At 46.9% G+C, this 22,922-nt stretch overlaps 1 protein-coding gene and 1 long non-coding RNA gene across 5 annotated transcripts in view; one reads left to right on the top strand and one right to left on the bottom strand.

The window, feature by feature from the left end:
• Positions 1-26: 26 nt before the first annotated feature.
• Positions 27-3,471, bottom strand: LOC116285752 (uncharacterized). Its single transcript, XR_004195449.2, has 3 exons — positions 3,294-3,471; positions 1,147-1,300; positions 27-526 (listed from the first exon to the last, which is right to left on the bottom strand). It is a non-coding gene; the product is annotated as an uncharacterized lncRNA (long non-coding RNA).
• The window catches only part of CSGALNACT1 (chondroitin sulfate N-acetylgalactosaminyltransferase 1), a 257,501-nt gene continuing 237,619 nt past the window's right edge, over positions 3,041-22,922 (top strand). Inside the window, exon 1 of one of the 4 annotated variants that reach the window (XM_072950189.1) lies at positions 3,041-3,215. The gene's annotated coding sequence lies outside the window, so the exon portion shown is untranslated. Of the gene's footprint in view, positions 3,216-3,576; positions 3,687-22,922 lie in introns of those variants that run through there. The other 3 variants (XM_072950186.1, XM_072950190.1, XM_072950191.1) reach the window with 3 other exon arrangements.

Below are 22,922 nucleotides of genomic sequence, written 5' to 3'. Positions count from 1 at the left end.
ATTTGGAAATACATTACATATTTTTGAGATTTCTTTTTTTTAAATTTATTTATTCTATAGAAGTATAGTCGGTTTACAATGTGCCAATTTCTAGTGTACAACATAGTGATTCAGTCATACATATACATACATATATTCGTTTCCATATTCTTTTTCATTAGAGGTTACTACAAGACATTGAATATAGTTCCCTGTGCTAGACAGAAGAAACTTGTTGTTTATCTATTTTATATATAACCGTTAATATTTGCAAATCTTGAACGCCCAATTTATTCCTTCCCACCCCATTCCCCCCTGGTAACCATAAGTTTGTTTTCTATGTTTGTGGGTCTGTTTTTATTTTGTAAGTAAGTTCATTTGTGTCTTTATTTTCCAGATTCCTGAAGTAGAGCCTGTGGAACATAATTAGACCTTATCTCAGTGACGCACTTCCCACAGCGGCCCCACCGGCCAGTCTTCATGCTTGAAGACAGTAGACCTCTCCCATCTAATGAGCTCCTCTGACTCCACGCACATTTGCTGTGATCTAAGAAATCAGATAACCCTGATTACTAGAGCTGTTTAAAATAAGAGTCAACACACTTGAGTGACTGCCTGATGGCGTCTCTTAGAAAGTAAAGCAGTCAGTGAATTTTAATGAATGAACTTCACAACTGCTCTTTCGGCTCCTGGGTGGCTCTGGGTCAAGGTTCTCAAGGATCCCAGTGAGGCTGAGAAGTCTGATCTTGAACTGCATGAACTATTTTTGCACTTAAAGCTGAATATCTATGCAGTATAGGTTTGAAACAGGTTATTAAACAAATTACATATTACACTCTACATACTTGGCACTTTCTTAGTGTAAAAATTTGACAGCTTACATATTGTTTTATGGTATATTTTGATATGGATTAGTCTTCTCCCCGCCCCCAGGAGGATAAAAATGACTCTGGCATCATGATCTTACTGATTTCCAGAACTTTCTATATATTTCTGTACCATTACCAACATTGCCAGCACCATATGAGGGTGGAAACACCTTTATAATGGGCTTGGAAATTCAAATAACATATTTTCATTCCTAAATCACTATGTTTATGAAAAACACTTACATAAGAATACAGCTAAAAGCTAAAATCCACATAGAAAAAGTCTAAGGGTACCTACCCATCCTTCTGCTGCTCCTTTCACTGTCCCAGTTCTGCTGGGCATCGTCACAGAGCGGGAGCTGCAAAGGTAGCTGGTTGGTCTTTTCCCTCATTCTGTTTCTGTTAACGATGGAGACCAAGGATGGTGGATGCTGTCTCAGAAGAGTGGTCCCCTAAAAGGACAATCCGTATAATCAAAATAGTATCTACGAAATAATAACTGAAATACTACTACTTTCTTTCTGTGTAGCACAGCCACAAAAATATATCTTTTCTCACATTATGCTATCACTTAGCTTTCTCATTTCTCAACTCTCTTATTTTCTCATTATTGCACCAATTATTGTGAAAATGTACCTGGAGGCACCACGCCCTTAGCTAGCATTGGCTTTATGACTCTTGGGACATACTGATGTGCACCAATGTGATCCGTAGTGATACCTGCATTGCTATGCTGAGCTATTAGTATGTCAACTGAGAAAGTTTGGAAAACTTCTTCAGGTACCTTTATAGGCGTATTATAAGCCCTGAAGGAAATGTGATTAATTCTGATGTGACTTCCCCTTTCCTTCCAGATGACAGGGATACAGACAGTTGCAGCCATGGGGGTGGGTGCCTCCTCCACCTCCTCCAAGCCAGTGCTCATGAACCTAGAATCTGAGTCCACCAGCACAGCAGCCCCTACTCAAATCCTTGGTCTAGCCTCCAAACCAGATTCCTGGCTGAAAGCCTTATTATATAGAAATTCTGGAGACATTGCTGAACAGAGAGATGGGAGATACCTCCGCAGAGGAAAGAAAATCAATAGGTGGCTTAACAACCCGCCTATCCATCCTTGGAGGTGTGGGAATGGCTTGGTGACAGATGGAAGGCTCTGAAGAGGTTACTTGGTAACCCAGAGTGCCTGATTGCGCTGGCTCTAATCTTTACACAACTCACCACTCACCCCAGCCTCCTTGCGGCCCTGCCATCTGCACAGTGGGGACTGTCCTATGATTTGCTTCATCGCTGTGAGATGATGTACGGAGGAGGCTTGACCAGCGACTGGTACCTACATACGTGTGGATGCTGGGTTAGCTCTGTATTTATGACCTCCGTTACTGTATTTTTCATTCATTTGGTAAACACCTGCCTCTTGCCTCTTTCCCAAATCCCAGCTGAGTTGCTGTAGGGACCTCATGTCACAGGCTGAGTAACTCACTCAGGGGTGTAGGGATGGGGACAGAGCCACCTGAGGTCCCTTAGGTTGAAGGAAGAAGGGATTGAGGTGAGCTGGGGATTTGAGGCAGGAAGCAAAGCTTGCTGCTGGAATGCTGGCTTCTGGGATGCTCCCTGCAGGTGAGCAAGTGCTTGCCTCGGGGACTCCCACCCCGGACCCACTAACGTGTATGCTCCCAGACCTCCCGGATGGGGAGTTTGAGCAATGTGCTGGCCAGGCAGAAGGAGCACTATACCAGGAGCCAAAGGACTGGTTTCTAGCTCTGTTTCTGCTTTGGCTCAGCCATGGGGCCTCTGCAAGGTGCATGGTTGCTGGAGAGATGCCCTCTTCCAGTCTAATCTTCTCTGATGCCTCCTCAGTCTCCTCCATTATACTGAGAATTGAGATTCAAAATCCCCCCAGACGCCCTCTCCCGCAGAGAAGGGCTGGCGCACGTATACAGGTCAAGGGCACCTGTGGCCCCGAGAGCGCGCGCGGGTTTGTGTGCGTGTGTGTGCGTGTGTGTGTGTGTGTGTGTGTGTGTGTGTGTGTGCGCGTGTGCGTGCGTGTGCGTGTGTGTGTGTGTGTGTGTGTGTGTGTGTGTGTGTGTTGGGGGGCGGTTTTTACTCAACTCCGCTTGCCTGCTTTCCAACCTTCCCCCTGGAACTTCCTTCCTAGGCCGCCCAGCGGCCGTCCAGGGTCCCTGCAGACATCACTTCCCCACAGCGGTGGGATCTCAGAGCTACGAGGTTTCTGACCTTCTCTGTGAGTGAAGAAGGCGTTATAACCCACCCGGGCGCACAGACAGCGACTGCAGGATTCATTCTCCCAAGTGCAATTTGCAAAGTTTTGGAGAGTCGGCCGAGGAAGGGGCAGGCAGCCCGGAGAAGGCAAGAGGGACAGGGCGGGTGGGAGGGAGGTGGCCGGGCTCTGGGGCTCTGTCCAGAAGGAGGAAGGCTCACACTTACCTGGCGGACCCCGACCACCCTCTAGTGGGGTCCCGGCAGCCGCCGCGTCCTCGCCCCTCCCTCAACTTCTCCGGGTGTCAGGCACGCGCGGAACCGCCACCTGCAGGGTGGTCTCCAGGCGTGCCCGTCGCAGGGGGAGCGGTTCTGGCCGGGGCGCCACCTCAGGGCGGAGGGACGCACTGCGGGGGCGCGGCCCGGGCGACCCCCGCCCCGCCCCGCGGCTCGCGGCCCCCACCCGGCGTGGGGCTTGGCCGCGGTCCCGCGCGCTCCCCGCCCCCGGGTCCCCGGAGGCTCGGCGGCCGCCGGAGCGGGAGGTGGAGCCGAGCCCGCGGCGCCGCGCAGGAGGAGCGGCCGGCGGCGGGAGCGGCGGGAGCCGGCCGGCAGCGCCTCGCGGTGAGTCCGGCCCCCCTGGCCGGCCGGGCTTGGGCGCCGTGGGGGCGTCGGGGCGGCATCCGCGCTGCCCCGGCCCGCCACCCGGGGTGGCTCGCGCGGCCGCGGAGCGCGGGGCCGCGGGGAGGGGGTCGCGCCGCAGGGTGGGGGGAGGGGAGCGGGTGGCTCCAGTCGATCGCGGGGCGCGGTGCCCGCAGGTGGGCACGCGGGGTCAGTGAGGAGGCTTCCCGGGAGAGGCCCGGGCGGTACCGCGCCGGGGTCACTTTGGCTCCACCAGCCTCCGGTGGCCTTAAGCTGTTTAATTACTTTCTCGAACACCCACTAAAAAGTAGCCTTTGCACGTGCCCGGGTGACTGCTTTGCTGCTGCTGCGCAGAATCATCTTCGCTGGGATGGAGAGGGCGCAGGGGGCGCGCCGAGGTGGCGGTGGGCAGCGTGCCCTCTGCCTCGAACCCGGGCCGGGGCGAACGTGTTCGAGGGTCACCGCGATCCGGGGTGCCGCGAGGCAGTGCTGTGTGCGGTCAGTGGAGGAGCCCCTGGAGGGCACGGTCTGGGGATGAGGGTGCGGGTGGAGGCAGAGGCGGAGGAGGGCTGTACAAAGACGGGCCGAAGTTGCTGTTGCCGCGGCGCTCCCTGCACCCCCGCGCTACCGCCTTTGACTTTGAAGTTATCTTTTCATCGATGAGCAGAGAGAGGGATGGGTGAGGAAGACATTCAGCAGCACCGTGCATGCCGAAACGGCGAGCCTTGGGAAATATTAATGCATGATACAGTGGGTATTTTGCAAACTCCACTTTTATCCTGATTTCAAAACCTCGGAGTGGTTTTTACTTGTGTCATTATCTAGGTCTAGATACTGAAGATAACTAACTGTTCTTTCACGTCTTTTTTTTAAAATTAGAAATTAAATTTAATTCTACCGGATTTTTTGAATTTTGTTAACATTTTAATACGAGAGAGTCGTAATTATAGCGTTACTTGCAACCGTGAGCGTGGATAATCCCTGCACGGTGCTATCATGTTGCTCATTGGAAGAAGAGTCTTTCAGCTCTGGAAAGAGAAGCATAAAGCCAAAAACATAGAGCCTTAGTCATAAAAAGTGACATGAACACCCGTAGTTGTGTGTGACAGGGTATGGAGAGGCATACCATAGAGGTCAGTTCCTGGAAAGCAAGAGATGGACTGGAACCATTGTGGGAACCCATTAAGTATGTGATAATTCCTTCCATGCCATATGTACTCCAAAGTATACAGCACTGAAATGCTTTAATTCTGTTCACTTTGTGTTCCGAATCTCATACGGCTGCAGTCTGTGCTAATGGGGTTCAAAGCAAAATCTCAAAACTTTTGGATTTCCCAGGCACCTGGAAGCCCATCCTCCAAGTGGCCTCCCAGTTACTAACTGTATGACCTTGGGCGAGTCACTCTTTCACAGCCTTGCTTTCTGACTTTGTAAAATGGCAGTATTATTCTTCACCTTACAGAGGTGTAAGGGAAAATGAAATAACATTTAGGGATTTATCCTAAATGTCATCTCTGGTCTAACCTGACTTTTAGGAACGCCCAACCCTGTCATGGTTCAGGGTGGTTGTTTTTAATTGAAAACTCCTTCTTCTGGGCGGTCTTCCTTCCCCTGCATCCATTCAAGCGCCGTTTATTGAAAAACCTCAGAGGCTGCCCTGCACGGATGTTTGAAATCCAGGAGCTGGCAGTCTGGAGGTGGGGGTGGGCCACACTTCAGGTTTTTCCTGTCAGTAAGAATCCATCACAAGGTCACAGGATGATGAATTATACTTCCCAGTCTTCGTGTGGTTCCAGCTCTGCCCCTAGTGTAATGCTGTCACACTGGAAGGAAGTCACAGGGAGCTCTGCGTGGCGCTCTTTCTTCCTTTTACCCCGTCTCTCCAAGCCCGCTCAGGCCTGGCGGGGCGCAGGGCTTAATAAATATTTGTGGAATTTGAAAGACAGAATGTAATGAAGTTATTCTTCAAGTCACATTTTTAAAAATTATTCTTGGTGAAAGGACCTTGAGATTCTAAATGATGGCCCTCCGAGACATTAAGGCTAATAGAAGTTATTAAAGAAGGTAGCTCAAGTAGACTTGATTACCCATCGATTTTGCCCTCGTGATGAAGCCGACTTAGGAAACCTACAAAGCCATGCTGGGGCGGCGCCTCCGCCACTAGGGGCCCCCTCTGCACAGTGAATCATTGATGGTTGTTATTACGTCCTCTTAGGCAGCAGAGGAACGTAACTTCCTGGGTTCTCCACGTGGAATACTTCATCAGAAAAGGGCAGCCTGGTGTGAAAAGCATTACCAAAGGCCTGAAAATACACGCAAGTGGTCTTTGAATGATGGATTCGGTATCCTTTTTAGAATAACTTTATTTATTCAGTTTACAATGTCATGTCAATTTCTGGTGGACAGCATAAAGTTTCAGTCCTACATGAGCACACATAGATTCCTTTTCATGTTCTTTTTCATTAGATGTTACTACCAGATATTGACTAGAGTTCCCTGTGCTATACAGTAGGACCTTGTTGTTTATCTATAGAATAACTTTAAAGGTAAAGGTTTAAAGGAGATTTCAGAATTGGGCTTTTTGCTCTGCATAGCCTTATATTCAAATATATGATTTTTAAAAACTTTCTAAAAGTTCAATAAGGGGGGAGAAGGTATATAGCTCAAGTGGTAGAGCGCATACTTAGCGTACGCAAGGTCCTGGGTTCAATTCCCGGTACCTCCTCTAAAAATAAATAAGTAACCTAATTTCCTCCCCCCCCAAATTAAAATAAATAAGTAAAAATAAAAGTTCAATAAATGGGGAGTTTGAGATTTACGGGAACTAACTACTATATATAAAATAAACAACAGGTTTATACTGTATAGCACAGGGAACCAAATTCAGTATCTTGTAGTAACCTATAATGAAAAAGAACATGAAAACGAATATAAGTATGTATATATATGACTGAACTATTATATTATGCTGTACACCAGAAACTGATGCAACATTGTATACTAACTATACTTCAATTAAAAAAAAAACCCAAAAAACTTCCTAAAAATTCAAATGTGTGATTTTGGTCTAGCATTTTCAAGATTTTTGCGGTATGTTTTTAGAAGAGCTTATTTTTATCGTTCAGTGTGTTCAAAATTGCTTTATTTCCTAAATAGTTCCTTGTATTGCTAGTAAGTTGTTTCTCAAGGAATTTATCTGGCCAGTCGAAGCTGCTGGTGTATTTTCTTTTTTAAAAAGGGCCACATGAAATCCCACACATTAAAAATACGATTTATTACATTCCAAGATGTATCATTGAAAGGCATTTTTCTTCTGGAAGTTTTTGAAAAGGCCTCTTATTTCTAAATTCGAACTTGAATGAAGTTAGTCAGGCTTGAGACTATTAACAGCTTGAAGAGGTGTTGGTGTTTTTATTTGTCAGATTTGCTCTTTGGTAGAAAAAATACCAACAATACGTGTAAGCAAACATGATGACTCAATATTGCCATATTGTTTATGAACCAATGAGGGATTATTGTCATTTTCAGGTTTTCAGTGAAATTTAATTACAGTGACAAACGAAACACCAGTGATCTATAAAGTAGAACTAACAACATTTAGAGTTCAGCCAACTGCAGGCCCCAAATCTTACTGAAGGGATTCTTCTGAATTCAGAAAGTTATCAGACCTCCAATTTCACATGGCAGGACTTTAAAAAAAGGCAGTCTGACCTTTGCTGCCTTTCTGTCAAGGTCTGGATCAGTGCTCACTAGGCGACCAGAGAAGAGGAATTATCTACAACTCCGTGGGAGAGTCATAGATAATTTTCATGATCACTTCCCTGAGTTAAGCTAACTTTAGGGGATTGTATTTTGGATTCTGAGCATATCGAAAAGTTATAAAGATCCTGTTTGCACAAGAACCTTTCTCTAGAACTGGGAGAATTTGCTTTGGCCTCAAACATCCAGGTGGTAAAGGCCCTGAGTCTCCCTGCCTCCCCGACTTCTTCCCAGAAGGGAGCTGGGGTTCAGCCACAATGATGGGTACAGAGCTGCCTGCAGGGCCAGGCTTTGTAGTTTGGACAAGAGCTCTGAAGCTGACCAGGAGTATGGCTGCCTGAGGTGGGAGGAACTGAGTGACTGTTTATACCTGGGAGTCTATTTTTAGGAACCCGAACTTGGGCGATGCCTCCTGGATGCACAGAAAAAGCAACATGAGGGTTTGCCAAGAAACGTTTGGAACCTGTGACTTAGTGAAACATTACTTTGCTGTACAGATAATTCTTTTTCTTTTTTTTTTCAGATAATTCTTTTTTTTTTTTTTTTTTACTGAAGTATAGTTGATTTACAATATCACTTTGGTTTCTGGAATACAGCATAGTGATTCAGTTAAACACACACAAATATATTCTTTTCCATTACAGGTTATTATAAGACTTGAATATAGTTCCCTGTGCTGTACAGTAGGTCCTTGTTGTTTATGTATTTTATATCCAGTAGTGTGTGTCTGCTAATCCCAAACTCCTAATTTATCCCTCCCCACAACTTTCCCCTTTGGCAACCATACATTTGTTTTCTTTGTTGTTTTCAGACAATGTGAAACATAAGGTTGGGTTATCCTGGGGTCATATCTGAGACTTTGTTTCATTTTCACACACAGGGATGTTTGAGCTGAGGGAGGAAGAGGGAAGCAGGAAACAGGGAGGAGGTAGATGGGAATTGTCTGTTTATACTGGACACTGGGGTCCCTTATTTTCTGTTCCCAAGGCACATGGGCACGCGCCGGGCAGCTTAATAATGGGTGCTGTCCACTGGTGATTTGGGGGTGCCCTCATCACTCTGTTAAGGACATTACTAAAAGGATGGCCTTCGACGTAGGTCCTGGGTCCTCTCCAAAGTGATTTTCCACCTCTGTGTCCCGAGCTTTAGAAACTTGCTGTGGGTAATGTATCAGCTGACATCTGTGAACAGGGCTGCTAGCCCATCAGGTGTCCCTTTGTGGTGGAGCCCCCGTGCCAGGGTGTGGGGAGCAGAGAGCGGACCGGACCTCAGCCCGCTCACCCCACCGCAGGGCGCTCTTGTGGGGCACAGTCTGCACGACTGTGTGTGACGCTCACGTCTGTGCGCGTGGTGCAGGGTCCATGAGAGATGTGTCCCTGCTGGTGGTCGTTTTATCATTATTATCATTACTTTTATTATTGGTGGCACTGCTTTCTAGGTAGACCTTTCTGGTGGGCACAGTAATGTGGAACAGCGGATTCAGGTGAGCTTCGTGCTTATAATAATGTTTGCAAAAGCAGGTGATTCATTCATTTCAGGTTTCCCATTGCCCTTCCATTACACTTCTTCCCTGCATGTACTACACACAGCTCGCACAGAGCAGGCAGCCACGTGGCAGCTGCTCTGCTGTACGTGGGCCCTGAGTTATTCATTCAGTCAGCACAGCGACCTTCGGAAGCAGGCACCATTGTTATCTGCGTTTTGCAGATGAGAAAGCCGAGGTGTAGAGGGGTGATGACTTGCCCAGGGTCAGCTATCGGGGTGGACCTGGGCCATGAGTCCACGTGGGGCTGGAGCTAGACTCGCTTGTCTTTTTCAGCAGAAACACTCATCAAATTGGCAGCCGGGAAAACGTCTTTGAGTTCGGAGGGTTAACAAAAACGCTGAAAACATCGATTTTCTTTAGATGACTGTATGTGTATCCTTTTCTTGACAGAAGGGAGCAGGATGACAAATGAATTTTTGTTGGTGGATCTGCTTCAGCACTTTTTATTTATAGACTTTTTTTATAGGTGGCTTTTCCCCAGGCCTGAAAATACAATACAAGGTGGCCCAACTTATTTCTGTACACTATTTCACTCCTCATCTAGGCACTTTGCAGGCCTGTTGTAAGCAGAATATATGAATAAGATCCAGCGTGTTGGTTGCACAATGTTAAGGTGTGAAGGCTGGAGTCAGCCGTGCATGCATCCATTTAACAAAGATTTCTTATTCACCTCTTCTGTTAAGGCACCTTTCTGGATACCACTGAAGTTGCAAAGATGTGGATGGAAGGCTGGCATGGAAGGCTTGCTTTCCACAAGCTTTGAGCCTTTGAGGCTGGGCATTGCCAGGGTTCAAATCACAGACTACCACTTATGGACTGGGGGTCCTGGCCCCATCACTGAACATCTCTGGCTTACTTCCCTTGTGTGCACAATAGGGATAAAAAGTACGTGATACGCTGTTGCAAGAATTGAATGAGATTCATGATGAGGTCACCAGGCTGGTAGAGGAAGTGGGGACTGATCCACAGCGGTGCCCTTTCTCTTCTCTCAGCTCACTTATCTCTTCCCACCCGCTCCCCTCAGCCCCCACACACACTTACAGCGGGTGGTACAGATCAGGAGACCTAAAATCCAAGATAGGCTTATTCAAAATGTGACTTTCTGGTTCTCCATTGTGGGGATGGCGACAGACCTGGCAGTGGTGTTGGGTGATGTAACCGGGCGGGACCCAGGAGTCTTCCCTTCCCCCATGACCTCTGCTGTAGCTCCTCTCTGACAATCGGATCTCATGTATATTTCCTCAGTTTTTCAGATGCTAAAAACCACCCCGCAAGGGAAGAAATGAACTACTTGATGATGGAGAGCACGTGGCCCCAGACCTTCTGGCCCTAGGGGTTGATAGTGTTGACTGCTCTGTTACCCCGACACCAACCAATCAGAGATTGTGCAGGAACTGATCATGTTCCCTCTGACCCCCTCCTCCCTTACCTGGTCCTGAAATACGCTTTGCTGAAACCCTTCAGGGAATTTGGGGTTTTCTTGGGCACGAGCCACCCCATCCTCCTTGCTCGGCCCTGCAATCAACCTTCCTCTTGCTTCGGACTCCGATGTTTCCAGTTTGTTCAGCCTCATGGTGAGTCAGGCTCACAGACTTGCCTTCGGTAACAGTCACAACAAGCACTGGTGGGTGAAGGGTCCCGTCACACTGGATTGATGCTCAGGAAGGTGAATTCCAGGAAGCAGTGGCAGCCTGGAGCCTGGGACAGGTGCCCTTGGGTTTAAGGGGTGAGGATGAGGCTCTTTTGAGGGGTGCTGCCAAGAACTCGGTCTCATAGGAATTGGAACAAGCCAGAAATGAAGCTGGCAGCGGGCTGGGTGGGAAGGGTTTGGGATCTGGCTGGAGAGCATGGCGAGGTCCTGAGGAGCTGGTTCTTGAGAGGCTCAAGGAGGGGGCATCACGTGGCTCAGATGTGCGGGCAGGGGAGCTGTGCTGGTGAGCCGGGGGGAGGTCTGCATCCCTACATCCCCAAGCACTGCATTGCCTGCTTTATTTTATTTTATTTTATTTTATTTTATTTTATTTTATTTTATTTTATTTTATTTTATTGTGGGGAGGAAGGTAATCAGGTCTGTTTATGTATTTATTCAGAAACAGGGGGACTGGGGATTGAACGCGGGATCTTGTGCGTGCTAAGCACACACTCTACCGCTGAGCTCTGCCCTCCCCCTTGCGTTGCCTGTTTTAGCTCTCTACTCCCTGGCTGCCTCCTGCAGGGTTTTTCCAAAAGTGGTGCATCCTCCCTCGGCCAGCAGCTAAGTCACAATTATCCATTGTTGCCAATTTCCACTCTCGATCTTCAAGGGGTATGTGGTATTGCAGGTAAAGAAGCCCTTTTTGTTTCCAGTTGGAGACTTGTTGAAATACCACCCCACCCCCACCCACAATGGGTTCGCGGGGAGTCAGGGAGCCAGGCCCACAGGGCCCTGTTCAGGGTCCTGCTGGCATTTCTGTAGGGCGCGCTGTGCTGTGCGATCAGGGAGTGTTTTCAGAGAGATGTTCCTAGTGGTTTTATGATCATGAGCCGCCCTGTTTGCCCGGGGTGGATGCGGTGTGTGTGGCAGGGAGGGAATGTGGGCTGTACAAAATCAGTACAGTCCGGGGGCAGGAGGCCGTGACTCATTCTTCATTATGCGTCCGCACAGAGGCATAAACCAGCCCTTCTGTGGGTAAGCAAACAGAGTCTGCCCAGGTGCCAGACAAGCTTGATTCAGGTTTTTTTTTTTTTTAAAAGCAAGAAATTTAAAAAAGGTATTGACTCGGAGAACAGTTTGTATAAAGCAAGTTACTGTAATTTTCAAAAGCCCATTTGGTAGAATTAATAGCGTGTGTTAAAGTGAAATGAACAAGCAGGCTTTAAAAACGCAGCAGAAGGACAGCTTTGTGGGAAGAAGAAAAAAATCCCTGAAATGAAGTTCGCGTTGGTTCATGTGGTTCTTGGGGAGATGTTTGCTGATCGCTCGAGTGAGTGAAGTATGGGGAGCGGTGAACTGAAGTTCGAGGAAGCAGCATCTCAGGGGCGGGTCTGGGAGCTGCAGTCAGTTCACCCCGTTCATGCTCCCCCTTTTCTTAACGGTGATCCTGGGCAATTTTTTTTTTTTTTTTTTGCTGGAAGGGAGGGAGGTAATTAGGTTTTTATTTCTGTATTTATTTTAATGGAGGCACTGGGGACTGAACCTGGCACTGGTGCATGCTAAGCACGCGCTCTTCCACTGAGCTGTCTTCTCCCGACACCCCCACCCCGCCCTGCCCACAGTTTGGCCTTGAATTTGGATTATGTGGGTAAACTGTTCAACGCGTGGTGGATACTAAGGCTGTTGCGATTACAGGAAGGAAGGTGGAGGGGAAGACGGAGATGGAGGAGCATTGGAGCATTGGGACGACGAGGAGGAACTTTAGCATTCGTTCTGGACCTGGACTCTTCCAACGTGACTCTTAGTGTTTAGTGTCTTAAATTCTAGGTGATTATCATCAGATATGTCTTGAGTGCCCGCCATGTCTGGGTCCCTGTGGTAAGGTGCTTGGGTGTGGACTCTGTTCCCAGGAAAGATCCTCACGTAGCTCGCAGTCTTAAGCCGAGGGGGCAGGACCGGGACTGGGACTTGCCCTTTCAGAAGGAATTCCTAGTGTTCATCGGCTATTTTGACGAGCTGGCCAAACTGAGACCAGAGAGTAGGGGGCAGGGCCCAGCCGTTAAAAGGATAACAGAGCAATGAGCACCAGGATGGTGGAAGACTCAACTCCCAGCAAACCTTGAGCTTCAATATTCACTCATCGTAATACAGTAGCTGCCAGTGGTCCTCCCGCAGGTGCCAGGACAGTTTCAAGGCTGACACTAAAAGGTCAAAGGGTGGGTGACGGCCCAATTCCTGGGAATCCCAGCCCCTTCCCCAAAGTGGTTAGAATAATCTTCCTACTTGTCAGCATATCAAGTGACCAAGCCCCAAAAAACTAGGAACACCGCTCCTCGAGACCTCTTGCTTCCTCCCCGTCTGAGATGGCCCGCACTCTGTCTGCAGAGTGTGCAGCTCTCTGAGCAAATCTGCCTTCACTCAACTGTGGCTCGCTCTTGAATTTTTTTCCTGGGAGAATCTAAGGACCCACACATTTGGCAGGGCGTGTCCCCGGGACTCAACCGAGATCTGGGATGCGACCATCCTCTCGCCCCACATTTTCCTGTATCAAAAGGACAGCAGCTGTCCTTGTCTTATTCCCCATCTCCTCTGCACACGAGTGGACAGGAAATAAGTGCTTCCTGGGCATCCGTAGACAGAAATAACTCGGAATACCCCGAGGACCTCTGACCGTCCTATCTGCCTAGAAATAACGTTTATTTAAGTTACATTTGTGGCTCTGTGACAGGAAACCCAAGGATGGGTCTTGTGTTTTGGGGGGATACCTCTTGGGATGTACCCGTGACCTGCACGCTCTTGTATCTAAAGCATCTCCTTTGGTGGGGAGGATCCTTTTTGTCTTTTCACTAAGCTCATGGCCCGTGGATTTCTGGGTCAGAGTAACAGGAGAGAGCTCAGTTTAAAGAGGTTTTTTTGGTTTGTTTTTTTTCTTTGTTTTGTGTCTCTCCCCCAGATGGAGGTGGAGACAGGTTGTTACCGAAGGACAATAGGTTGGTGGAGAAAGGATTCCAGAGCTGACTCGCCCTGTGGCCCTGAGCAGGTTCCTCATCCTTAAAGTAGGAATTGAGTTGTTGAGACTCAGGGGCCATTTGAATACGAAGCAATGAAATTTATGGGCTGAGAATGGCTTCCTCAATCCAGATGGTGGCTGAAGCCAAAATCTGAGCGTAAAACTAGTTACTCTGTTGGCTCAAGTAAGCCGATTCGACGTCTTGGGCCTTGGGTTGCCTCAAAAGTGGTTTTTCTTTGTAGAGAGTATATGAATCACTTAAGTAATGAACAATGTTGAAGGTGTTGTCTGTGAATATTCCTGGGTATACAGGAGAATTTATCCAGCGTCACCAGAATTACCTTTTTCTCTTCCTCCGAGAAGGAGTCTGGACCAGTACCTGGCCCATTATTAGTGTGGAGGGGAGAGACCATGAGAACACCCCTCCTTGGACCCTTTATGCAGAGCAAGTAGCCCATGTTCTGATGGAATTGGGGTCAGAGGCAGGAGGAGATGCAGGAACTAGGACCATCCAATTGCCCGGAAGCACGAGGAGGTGCTTGTCTGGCTTGTGAGGATGGTCCTGCCTGCGGTGAAGACCATGGGAGGAGCCAGCTTCCTATACTGGTCCCCAGAAGTGATTGTTTCCTTATTTTGGGGGCACACGTCATGCCAATGTGCAGAGGACAGGTAACACTGTGGCTCTTACTCACTTAGGAATGAGAATCAGAGAATGAATGGAGATGCTTTGAATCAAGCTGGCCATGTTCATTTCTTTTCTCTCTACGAACCAGACATCTTGGAAGTGACAAAGTTGGGCATCTGAGGGGGACACTTGAGTCCTGGAGGATTTGTAGAGTTCATTTAATGGTCTTGTCAATGACTTGTTGGACTTACAAGTAACGAGAGGACCACTGGTTGGCAAGAATAGATCAACAGGAATAATGTTATCTCTGAGATCGGTTGGACTAACATCAGTATTTTGCAGAGATAATAGCACGTTTGGGATCGTTTGGACCATCTCTGTATTTTCAGATGAACAGAAAGAGGCCCAGAGAGGTAAGGCGACTTAGCTGAGATGACCCAGCGACTCAGTGGAATGACATGGCCGAGAATGGAGTCCAGGTCCCTTGTTTCCGTCCTCCTGCTCTCCATGGGCCATGCAGCATCCTTGGGTACCAGGGCTGGCTGGCAGGCGATTCTGTAGGTACGCCTACAATTCTGCCACCTACACATCTTCCTGCTTCCAGGTTTTTTCAGAATCTGGTGCTGGGAGCTCCTGATGTGTGCCTGACCCTGCTCTCCGTGAAGAGATCTGTGTGTTTCTGACCTCAAGGAGCTCCCAGCAGAGTGAAATACAAAGATGGGAACATATTATCAAGCCATGGCTTAATGACACGTGGAGCACCTTCCCTGGGGATGCCAAGCTCTCAGTGCCAACTTCAGGGTCAGTGGGATCAGTTATTTCCTGTTGACTTCACAACATTAGAAATGGAAATGGTGGTAACAGGGCTTCACAAATCAAACGGACTGTAAGTGATCCCACTTCATCTGTACACATCCAGCAAGTGGGCTAAATTTTGAAACCCTCTGTCCTCTGCACTTCAAATCTATGATCTCTCTGGAAAAGACTTGGTAAGAATAGTTTGTTTAAGGATACAAATCAAAAATCAGATCACTTACGCCAAAGAGAAATAAGATGTGGGTAAGGGTACCATTGCAACTGAGTCAGGGGTTAAATGATAGGCCTTTTTTTTTGTAATTTACTCTAATTCAGCTTTTATTTATTTTTTAGAACACCTTTATCGTGGTGTGGTTCCTGTACAGTAAACTACACATATTTCAAATGTACAGTTTGATGAATTTTGATAGACGCTTACATCTAAATAATTGGCTTTTTAATGAAAATGAGGCCCATATTTTTTTCCCCCTTGGGATTACAGAAGTGGCAGAAGCTTAGGAAGAAACTGACCAGGTACTAAACACTATCTGAAGCATTTTATTTGTGGAGCATTTTTTTAATGCATATAAAACTCCTAGGAGAACTGAGGTTCAGATAGATGGACTGCCTTGGACGTGGCAGGCAGAGCCATAACTCTGCACCTGCAGCTCCCACACCCAGACCTGTGGGAGCACCTCCGTGGGTACCACGAGTAGCCACGTGTGATGCGGTGGCAGCCTGTAGTTGCTCCTGTGTCATTCTGGGACAGCACTGCAGACCTGTGGAGTGTGGGGACCGCTGTTGACTCAGTCATTCGATGTCCTCTAAGTGGGGCAGCACAGAGTGCAGACACGGTGGGATCCCTATAAATATGTCTGAAACAAACAGAGGCAGCAGCTTACAGGGTAAGAAACTGTGTTCACGAGCAGGGCAGATTACCATCCAGGCTCCCTGTATTTTGAGCATAAAGCTGCCCTTGGAGAAACCAAACCGAAAACCCATCCTTAAAAATTTCTTTTAATATCACTTAATATAATTTTCTTTTAATATCACTTAATATAATTTTCTTTTAAAATTATTTAATAGAATATAATTTGCCCATCAGCATGCCTGTTTTTCAACCGTATCCCTGCATACCGTTTGTGTTTTCTCAAAAGCTACCTGTAAACAAATTATGTATTCATCATTTTGTGGCAAGCTGAGTGGGTTTAATAGAGTCAAGAAGGCTTCCAATGTGTTAAGTGTTCTTGAAGGCAATAAAAAAGGAGGACTAATTATCTAGCTGAAATGATTATAAGAGAGACGTCGGACTTCTTGACTCCCTGGGATTTTGACAGCAGCAAAAGTGGTGAAGACAGCTTTGAGAAACAGCCGAGACGATCTGTTTCAACCAAGGTATTTTATGAAATCTCTGATGTGGGTGTATCTGTCATCTACTGAGCAAGTGGATGGACTAAATAATGCATGGGGTGTCTGGGGTTGGAGTGATAATTTGAAAGTATGTGGCGGGTGTTCACAGTTGGAGCCCGGGAGACGTTCCATTTAATGATCATACCTTTCTCAGAGCCATCTGTCTCTCTCTTTAATAAGCAATATTCCTTATCAGGCCTGATTTGTGTACATTGATTACGCCATTATGCTGGTTAAATATTAAAGTGATTTTCCCCCTTGTGTGAAGTCTAATTAGACAAAGTGTTCTGTGCAATCCTGGTGTTATCATTCAGGAGAGCAGCCTGGTCATTACCTGTGACATACCTCAGCTTCCTAGATGAGTTGTCTTTTCTTTTTCTTTTTTCCTTTCTTTTTTACCTCCTATCAGAGTGCCTGTGTACCAAACACAGTGCTTGAAAGTTTGATGAACAGTTCAGCACTGTTGGACCATTAAGAAGGTCCTAGCAGGGAGGGTGTGGCTCAGTGGTAGAGCACATGCCTAGCATGCATGAGGTCCTGGGTTCAATCCTCAGTACCTTTCTTTTAATAAATAAATAAACCTAATCACCCGCCCCCCCCCCCAAACAAACCGGCAAAAGAAAAAAAAAACCCCATTAAAAAAAAAAGAAGTCTTGCTACAAAGATTATGACACCTTTTAAAAACGATGGGAGAAACTGATTATCTATAGTTTGCATTTTATAGGAATTGGGCTTTTGAATAGAACAGATACAGATCTGATGAAATTCATTTTACTAAATTAAAGAATCTTAAAGCTTTAAGGGATAAAAATCCAAGTTGTAATGACGTTTGGAAGAAGAGAAAAACCAATCAATAAGCAGTTGCGTTTTATCCTGATAAGGGTCATTTTAGACGGTAAACCAGTATCGACTGAAAGGCCACGTGGTGGTCCGTTACTTACTTTTTCAACTGGTTTCTTCTGTGCAGTCTAATTCAAAAATTCATTTGCACTCAAGGTTACCAAGGGGTGAAGAGAGTGGGAAGGAATAAATTGGGAGTTCGAAATTTGCACCTCTGGGGGAGTGATGGAAATGTTAGCTGTCGTGATGGTGGCGGTGGTTTCATGGGTGTGTACATGTATTAAAATTGATCACATTGTGCATCTGAAATATGCGTAATTTACTATACAGGAACCATAGCACAATAAGGTTGTTTAAAAAAATTAATTTGCATCATGGATGTAGCAGTAAGCATTTTATTAGTGTGAGGCCAAAAGTAAGATTATGAATGACTCTAGAGTCTTTGATAAGTTATTTGCATCATTTTGAGACACTCCTTATAACGCGTGTTGCCTTTTTTTGGAAGTGTTCATGGTACTTTCTCATTCTGTACATTTCTTAAAAAAAAGTCTGCACACACGTGTGCACACGTGTAATCTGGGGCTGTCTGGCATGAACCGGATGGCGAATAGGCCCATTTTATGGTTTATTATTCTCAGGAAGAAAAGCTCTTAAGCCACATTTCATGTGACATGTGGTTATCAGGCTAGTAGATTTTTCATTCTCAGTGGTCCCAGCCGCTCGTGTTGGGGTTTTGGAAGTGCCTTTATCTCTTCACAATTGCAAAGAGCAGTAGCCTGGCTTTCCCTTTACGCTTTATGGAAAACAAACAGCCTGTATCTCCTTAAAGTGAGAGCTTATTTTGAGTCGTTTTTGAACGTGGTCAGATCAAAAGGAGATTCGGCTCTGTATTAAAATATGGATACAAAAGATCAAAGAAAGGAAGGGGGACGTTCACAGATCAGCTGGTCTAATTTTTCTGCTTCCCAAGGGGGGAAGCTGAGACTCGGCGAGGGGCAGGTGGCTCTGGAAGGTCGCATGGTGTTAGCAGGGTCTGCTGCTCCCCTGTGCTTGTCTTCAGACAGGTGAGGACATTCGGACCAGTTCCCGTCCCTTCCCCTTCTCAGGTATAGGGAACCCTGGCCTGGGTGGCTTAGAAGGGTTTTAATGGAGAGATTGCTGCCTCACAGCAATGCATGTAGCCTGGCCCTGTCCTGGGTTACAGAAGAACTTACGTTTTGTATCTGGGGATTCGCGTATTGCTAGAAATGGAGAACTCAGAACCAGCACCTGCCTTTGAGTCTCCGAGTACAGCAGGGAGTCAGTAGGGAGACAGCCAACATCTGTCTTGGGGTGATGATCCAAGGGGAGGTTGCCTGTCGCTGGACGGGACCCAGGGCTCAGCTGGGGAGTCAGGTCCTCTGTTTCCAAGAGGTTCCAGGGTTAGGGGTTCATGTACCTTGACAAATAGCTGTCCTGGTGGTTGATAACAAGCTTGGTGGTTAAGCACTTGGGGTCTGAAGCCTAACCTATCTGGGTTTGACTGGCGGCCGTTAGTAGCTGTGGAGTTTAGGCAAGTTCCCTTACCATCAGGGCCTCAGTTGTTTTGTCTCTAAAATGGGAATAGTAGCAAACATTTATATTGTACTCACCATGTGGCAGCTACCGTCTCAGTGCTTCAGGACAGTTAACACTTTTAATTTTCGCAACAGCCCTATGGGGTAGGTACTCCCATTATTCCCACTTCACAGATGGGAAGACTGAGGCCCAGAGAGGTTCAGTGAGTTGCTCGAGGTTCCACGGCTATGGAGGGTCAGAGCCAGAGTTTGATTTCTGGCAGACTGCTGCTGTTTATCACTCTCCTGGTCTGCCTCTTGGTAGGATTATAATGACTGTGGCTCTAGAGGGGTAAGCATTCAAGGGATGTTAGCTGTCACCATTAATGGTGACACAGCTAACGTCACCTCAGTAACAGCAACAAGAGAAATCTCCGTGGTCAGCACCTTCCTCGCTCATCCACAGGCTCCTAGAAGCCAGATCCTAATCAGAAAGTTGCTCTGGCAGTTACAGAACTCAGGCAGAGAAAACTCAGAAGCCTTAATCAAACATCCCTCTGCATGAGGACCGCGTGGGCGCAGCCACGGCAGAGCCTGCTGGGCCGGGGGGCCGCCAGCCGAGCTGCTGGCCGAGACCCCTTTCCAGCTCACGGGCTTGGCTGACTCTCTCCACGGCAGGTGGCTCCGAGGTGCCAGACGGCAGCTCTGAACTATGTCCCCCACCCGTCATCCGGGTGATTGAGTGGGTCAGATACACACGCAGGGCACTTCCGGGGCCGTGGCCTTGACCCCCGCCACAGAGGTCAAGGACGACACTCCATCCTTGGAGGGGATCCCTCAACCACTCACTGTGAGAGTCATTCTTTGACCAGTTTCCTCCACTTTTTTTTTCAATGACAAATTAAATTTTTTAATTGAAGTATAGTCAGTTACAATGTATCAATTTCTGGTGTACAGCATCATGTCGCAGTCATCCTTATGTATACATATACATACATATATTCCTTTTCAAATTCTCTTTCACTGTAGGTTATTACAAGGTATTGAATGGAGTTCCCTGTGCGTACAGAGGAAATGTGTTTTCCTCCACTTTGTGTTGAGTTCATAGCCTTGTCGTCCTGGAGTGCAGGCTTATTTCCAGATTGTTTTCCTGGGGATTTTAGGTATTATCCTGTGTTCCTTTGTTGCCTTTTCAGTTCATAAGTTGTGATAAATATATGGCTATATATATGGTTTTAACTTATGATAGAAAAGTGACTAATGGTCAGATAAGCATCTAGAGCATTCCCTTTGAAGCCTGGCACATGTGCTTACTGGTCACACTTCCTTCCTCCCGCCCCCAGGGGTAACTGCTCTTCCAAATATTATGTTAACAGTTTCCTTGCTTTTATAGAGTTTTACCACAAACATGCATCCGCACATGACTTATTGTTTTGGGGATGGGCTGTTGAATTGGAAAACTTGACCAAAGTCTCAAGATGCACTAGATAGCAGTTGGAAAAATAAATTGTGAGAAAGCCCAAAATGGACATTTTTCAAAGGCAGTCTCTGAGCAGCAGTTTCAGAGCTCTTGAGAATTCTCCTTACTCTGATGGCGTAAGAAGCAGTGGTTGATTTGGAGAAGCCTCTGCCGTGAGTCTGCACTGTCCTCTGGTCCTGGAGGAAGTGTGTGGTGGGTGCTGCCCCCTTGCTCCAGGCCCTGTATCCCCTCAGCTGGGCACGTGGCGGGCTGGCTCTGACTCTGGTGGAGAGTGGGGAGCGGCTGGGACAGAGCCCACCCCCACTGCCATGTTTGTTGGAGCGAGTGTGCGAGCTTCCCCTGGACCAGGTGTGGTCCCTGCGGAGAGGGAGAGCCCACCTGGAACTTCACTCCTGCCCAAGAGGCACAGCCAGTGGACAGCTTGTGGAGTGAGTTTCAGGGGTGAGGTTGGGGAGGGAGGTCTGTGGCAAACAGAGGACTTGAACTCACTGCCCGTACCACAGAGGTTTGAGGGGAGCCCCTGGTGAACCCACAAAAGTACCCATGAGAGACAGAGAGTCAGGTTGAAGTATCTGCTGGTTCAGAGTGTGAAGCCATTTGTATAGTGAGGAGTAAGTTTGCCTGCATGTGAAGGAACAGTGGTAACACAAAGTAGAAGTTTGTTTCTCTCGTACATAGAATCAGTCGGGAAGTAGGCAATTCAGGGATGGGATGGGGGCTCCACACAGGTGTCAGGATCACCGGCTATGGTCCTCCTGCTGGTGGTCAGAGGGGCTGCTGAAGCTCCAGCCATCACATCACATTTCAGGAGGACAGAGGAAGGGGAGGGAAGAGACAGGGTCTGCCCCCTCCCTTTTAAGGATACTTTCAAGGTACACCTCCTAATGTTTCTGCTTATGTCTCATTTGCCAGAGTTGAGTCATGGGGTTACGCCCAGCTCTAAGCGAGGCTCAGAAATAGTAAGCTTGTTGCTGGGTAGCCATGGGCCCAGCTTAAAATTAGAATTCTTTTTATAAAGAGGAGGGGACTAATGTGTATTGGGAGGCAGCCAGCAGCCTGTGTCACTTTCTTTTCATGGCAGTAGCAGTCAAGTGGCCTTTCTCCACATGTTCCAACCCTGGAGAGGAGTGTGACCACAGCTAGCAGGTGGGGGAGGTGGGGGGGAGATGGGGAGGAAAGGCAGAAGCCGACGCCCTGGTGCAGATCATGGCAGGGCAAGTCGGGGAGCAAGTGGTCTTAATTTTTTGACTTAGTACTTAAAGGGTCAGTAATGTACTGACCTGACATTTTATGTTCGGAATCATAATTGTATTTTGTGACTCAAAGTGACTTTAGGGCTTTCTGTTACCTGCAGGTGGCCAGAGAATTATGGGACCTACCAGAGTGTCCCTTGGGTAGCAGGGAGGAAAGCATTCTGTCTGAATATTATGTCTATTTCAACTCATTAACAGCTTTATTGTACGTAACCACTGTGCCATTTTCACACCTAAAAGTTAACAGTCGTCCTTGAAAAATCACCTAATACCCAGGCTGTGTTGAAATCTCCCTCATTTTGTAAATAAGTGTGGAGATGGCTGTTAACTGGACTTGCTGTGGTGATTGCTGTGCAATATATACAAATAATTGGGTCATTACGTTGTGAGCCTGAAACTAACTATGGTATGTCAATTACACCTCAATTAAAAGAAAAAAATACATACTCTAACCTAGTAACTTCGCTTATAAGGATTCATCCTACAAAGATCATCAGACTAGTATCCAAAGATGTATGTAAAACATGTTCATTGAAGCTTCATTTATAGGGAAAAAAATCCTAAGTCTCAATCCATGGGAAATGGTTCAAATATTATGGTATCTCCAGACAGAGGAATTATCAGCCATTAAAAAGGGTGATATAAGGGATTAATGATGTGCAAATATGATTAAATTATATTGATCAGTGAAAAGGGTTCCCCTTGATTAACTCAGAAATTATCTTTTTGTTTGTTTGCATCTCATTTGCAGAAGGTCCGGCGTGTGAGGTGTATTTCAGACGTGTGGAAAGTACGCATAGGATAGCCCGTGGTGTCCCCTTGTCCTCAGAAAGACCTGGACCTCTCAGCACACACAGTGCTTGGTGCCTTGTCTCTGTGGCCCTTTGATTACAGCTCTGTTTTAGAAATTGTGGAAGAGGCTAGCAATAATCCACACAGACATAAAACTTCATGGGTCACAGAGCTGCTAACACCTCAGTCAGAAAGTTTGAGACCATGGGGTTTGACTTTGTTGTTATCCTGGACAAGGAATGATTTCTTCTTACTCATGGAAAGTATAGGTCTTCAAAGTGGGAAGTAATGGAATCTATTTTACGCTTAGATAGAATTTCACGTTGACCATTGGTAGAGCGTGGGCCCTGAGGGTGTGATCTTGTCATAGTAACATACCACAAGGAGCGTGTTCTAAATTGACAAGAGTGTTTTATAAATTGTGTATTTAGAATACATGGATGGGATTTTAATTTTCGTTAACCTGAGTTTGCTGGAAACGGTCCACATGAAGCACTGCGGTGTAAAACAAACAGAAAAGAGTGGGTTTCCTCAGGTCGA

Source organism: Vicugna pacos, chromosome 26 (genome assembly GCF_048564905.1).
Source record: "Vicugna pacos chromosome 26, VicPac4, whole genome shotgun sequence".
NCBI classification, from domain to species: domain Eukaryota; kingdom Metazoa; phylum Chordata; class Mammalia; order Artiodactyla; family Camelidae; genus Vicugna; species Vicugna pacos.
The sequence above is the reverse complement of the archived record's forward strand: the minus strand, read 5'-3'. Positions and strand labels throughout refer to the sequence as shown.